The sequence below is a fragment of the Oncorhynchus gorbuscha genome, unplaced genomic scaffold (assembly GCF_021184085.1).
Source record: "Oncorhynchus gorbuscha isolate QuinsamMale2020 ecotype Even-year unplaced genomic scaffold, OgorEven_v1.0 Un_scaffold_1515, whole genome shotgun sequence".
Classification (NCBI taxonomy): domain Eukaryota; kingdom Metazoa; phylum Chordata; class Actinopteri; order Salmoniformes; family Salmonidae; genus Oncorhynchus; species Oncorhynchus gorbuscha.
In genome coordinates this window covers 115,001-120,002 of record NW_025746269.1, presented here as the reverse complement: position 1 = coordinate 120,002, position 5,002 = coordinate 115,001, and positions in this window count along the sequence as shown.

The window sequence follows — 5,002 nt, the reverse complement described above, 5'->3', positions numbered from 1 at the left end:
TGATATCTTCACTATTTTTGCACAATGTAGAAAATAATAAAAAATAAATAAAACCCCTTGAATGAGTAGGTGAGTCCAAAATGTGGACTGGTACTGTATATGTTGATGAGGGTGGGGCTCAAGCTGCATCCCTGTCTCACCCCACAGCTCTTTCTCTCTCTCTTTCCATCCTCTCTCTCTCTTTCTCTCTCTCTCTCACGCTCTCTATCAATCCAATTCAATTCAAAGGGTTTTTTTGGCATGGGAAAAATATGTTAACATTTGCAAAGGATAGGAAATAGGCAATAGGGGAAAAAAGAAAACAAAGTCTATATACAGTGAGTGCAAATACGGTCAAATAAGGGAGTTAAGGCAATAAATAGGCCATGGTGGCGAAGTAATTACAATATAGCAATTAAACACTGGAATGGTAGATGTGCAGAAGATGGATGTGCAAGTAGAGATACTGTGGTGCAAAAGGAGCAAAATAAATCAATACAGTATGGGGATGAGGTAGATAGATGGGCTGTATACAGATGGGCTATGAACAGGTGCAGTGATCTGTGAGCTGCTCTGACAGCTGGTTCTTAAAGCTAGTGAGGGAGATGGGAATCTCCAGCTTCAGTGATTTTTGCAGTTCGTTCCAGTCAGTGGCAGCATTGAACTGGAAGGAAAGGCAACCAAATGAGGAATTGGCTTTGGGGGTGACCAGTGAGATTTACCTGTTGGTAACGTGTGCTACGAGTGGGTGCTGCTATGGTGACCAGCGAGCTGAGATAGGGCGGGGCTTTACCTAGCAGAGACTTGTAGATAACCTGTAGCTAGTGGGTTTGGCGACGAGTATGAAGCGAGGGCCAGCCAACGAGAGCGTAGAGGTCGCAGTGGTGGGTAGTATATGGGGCTTTGGTGACAAAACGGATGGCACTGTGATAGACTACATCCAGTTTGCTGAGTAGAGTGTTGGAGGCTATTTTATAGATGACATCGCCGAAGTCAAGGATCGGTAGGATGGTCAGTTTTACGAGGGTATGTTTGGCAGCATGAGTGAAGGAAGCTTTGTTGCGAAATAGGAAGCCGATTCTAGATGTAATTTTTGATTGGAGATGCTTAATGTGGGTCTGGAAGGAGAGTTTACAGTCTAACCAGACACCAAGGTATTTGTAGTTATCCACGTATTCTAAGTCAGAGCCGTCCAGAGTAGTGATGCTGGACGGGCGGGCAGGTGCGGGCAATGATCGGTTGAATAGCATGCATTTAGTTTTAGTTGCAATCAAGAGCAGTTGTAGGCCACGGAAGGAGAGTTGTATGGCATTGAAGCTCGTCTGGAGGTTAGTTAACACAGTGTCCAAAGAAGGGCCAGAAGTATACCGTGTACATTTTGTGGGCAGTGAGCACATAGCCTATCTTCTCTTGAGAGCCAGGTCTGCCTACGGCGGCCTTTCTCAATAGCAAGGCTATGCTCACTGAGTCTGTACATAGTCAAAGCTTTCCTGAAGTTTGGGTCAGTCACAGTGGTCAGGTATTCTGCCTCGGTGTACTCTCTGTTTAGGGCCAAATAGCATTCTAGTTTGCTCTGTTGTTTTGTAATTCTTTCCAATGTGTCAAGTAATCTCTCTCTCTCTCTTGTTCTCTCTTTCTCTGTCTCTGTCTCTCTCTCTTTCTCTCGCTGTCCTCCATCTCTCCTTCCCTTTCTCTCTGTCCCTCTCTCTCTCGTCAGAGGGGAGGTCTGGAGAGAGAGATTGTCATGCCTGATGGATCACCCCAAACACTCAGACAAACTATCTTTGTCCTTCACACACACACACACACACACACACACACACACACACACACACACACACACACACACACACACACACACACACACACACACACACACACACACACACACACACACACACACACACACACACACACACACACACACACACACACACACACACACACACACACACACACACACACACACACACACACACACACACTGCCCTCCGTAATTATTGGGACAGCGACCATTTTGTTTGTGTTTTGGCTCTGTACTCCAGCACTTTGAATTTGAAATGATACAATGACCATGAGGTTAAAGTGCTGAGTATCAGTTTTAATGTGAGGTTATTTTTTCATCCATATTGGGTGACCCGTTTAGAAATTACAGCACTTTTTGTACATAGTCCTCCACACTTTTACATTAATGTGGATGCTACCATGATTACGGACAGTCCTGAATTAATCGTGAATAATATTGAGTGAGAAAGTTATAGACACAGCAATATCACACCTCCAAGACATGCTAACCTCTCACCATTACACTAACAGGGGAGGTTAGCATACCTCCAAGACATGCCTCTCACCATTACACTAACAGGGGAGGTTAGCATAACCTCTCACCATTACACTAACAGGGAGGTTAGCATACCTCCAAGACAAGACTGCTCTGAACCCGAGCCTGCCGTACCTTACCATTCTGCCTGCTCTGACCCTGAGCCTGCCGTTCCTTACCATTCTGCCTGCTCTGACCCCTGAGCCTGCCGTTCCTTACCATTCTGCCTGCTGACTGACCCTGAGCCTGCTCTGACCCTGAGCCTGCCGTTACCATTCTGACTGCTCTGACCCTGAGCCTGCCGTACCTTACCATTCTGCCTGCTCTGACCCTGAGCCTGCCGTACCCTACCATTCTGCCTGCTCTGACCCTGAGCCTGCCGTACCTTACCATTCTGCCTGCTCTGACCCTGAGCCTGCCGTTCCCTACCATTCTGCCTGCTCTGACCCTGAGCCTGCCATTCCTTACCATTCAGCCTGCTCTGGATTACTGACCTGTCGTATGCCTGCCCTCCCCTCCTGTTTTTGTAATAAACTTTTGTTACTTCAAAACTGTCTGCATTTCTGTCTTCTCCTGAGCATTGACAGTACGAACTGGATCTGACAGACCTGACGGAGCCAGCAGACTCAGACCAGCTTCGCAACGCCGTCTCCTCCCAAGGAGACCCCATTGGAAGGCATGAGGAGTTTCTTCGTGGTCTTACGGTAGGGTTCCAGATCTTGGCCGAACGCCATGACCGAGCGCTGAACACATTGCTGGAGCAATTCTACGGGTTGTCTGTTAGGCAGCCTACCATGATGGTAACCTCGCATCCCCTCAGTAACCCGGCTGTCAGCAGCACGACCACCACGGTTTCCAGAGAACCCCGCTTACCTCCCCGGCGCTAACAGTCGGCCGCTTCGGACTGCTCGAAGATAGCATACCTCATCACGCTGATGTTAGGGAGGGCCTTCGCCTGGGCTACGGCCGTATGCTAATAATATAAGAATAACAGTCGGCCGAATAACAGTGCTAATAATATAAAGAATAACAGTCGGTATGCTAATAATATAAGAATAACAGTATGCTAATAATATAAGAATAACAGTAACAGTCGCCGTATGCTAATAATATAAGAATAACAGTCGGCCGTATGCTAATAATATAAGAATAACAGTCGGCCGTATGCTAATAATATAAGAATAACAGTCGGCCGTATGCTAATAATATAAGAATAACAGTCGGCCGTATGCTAATAATATAAGAATAACAGTCGGCCGTATGCTAATAATATAAGAATAACAGTCGGCCGTATGCTAATAATATAAGAATAACAGTCTGGAGGAATAATATAAGAATTCGATAGCGGAGGTGAAGAAAGAAAGTTTCGGTTCTCCATTGTCCGGGAGTTACTCCAGCTTAATATAAGAATAACAGTCGCAAGACTCCCGCAGTGTGGCAGACTATGCGGAGGATTGGCATCTAAGAGTTGCCTGGAACCTAGAATCGCTGTTCAACACGTTCCTGCACGGATTATCAGAGGAAGTGAAGGAGAAGCTAGCAGCCCAGGAACTACCGATAAATCGTGACTCGCTGATACGTGAACGTAGGAAGGAGAGGAGGTCCGATTCCACCTCGCCTCCAAGGCATCCGGGAAGTCTCCAACGTCTCCATGGCTGGTAGGACCAAAGGCTACCTGAGTTCCCCCGACAGTCTCTGATAGGCAGAGCTAAGCTGTCCCCAGCCAAACGTCTACACAAAGAGTTGCCTGTGTTGTGGGACTACTGGTAATTTCGTCTCCACCTGTCCACTAAAAGACCAGGCTCACTGGTAGGGGCGAGTACTCTGGTGGGCCATACGGAGAACTTTTCCTCTCCTCCTTTTCCTTACTCGCACCCCTCTCCACGCCATCCTGCCGTTGGGAGAACAGATGAAATCTCTCCGGGTACTCATTGACTCTGGGGCTGATGAGAGTTTTATGGACACCTCCCTGGCATCCGAGCTGGGCATCTCCATTCAGCCCCTCTCCATTCCCATGGACATTAGAATGCTGGAGGGGCACTCTATAGACCGGGTCAACCAAAATTCCACTCCCATCAACTTACGAGTGTCAGGGAACCACAGCGAGGCAATCCAATTCATGCTAATTAAGTCCCCTCAGGTTTCGTGGTATTTGGTTTCTCTTGGCTCCAGCGACACAATACCCTCACAGACCGGACTGCTGTTGCCATTATGGGCTGTTCTGCCACGCCCATTGCCTGAAGTCAGCACAGCCTGCCACCGGGACGTGTTCCTCTCCACCATTCCCCCGGACCTCTCCACCATTCCCCCGGACCTCTCATCCATTCCCCACGACCTCTCCTCCATTCCCCCGAACCTCTCCACCATTCCCCCGGACCTCTCATCCATTCCCCCGGACCTCTCCTCCATTCCCCCGGACCTCTCCACCATTCCCCCGGACCTCTCATCCATTCCCCCGGACCTCTCATCCATTCCCCCGGGCCACTCCTCTATTCCCCCGGACCTCTCCACCATTCCCCCAGACCTCTCCACCATTCCCCCAGACCTCTCCACCATTCCCGCAGAGTACCAGGACCACCAGGAGGTTTTCAGTAAGGCCTGGGCCACTTCACTTCCTCCACACTGGTTTACCAACTGACTGGTTTACCAACTGACTGGTTTACTTACTGACTAGTTTATCTACTGACTGGTTTACTTACTGAC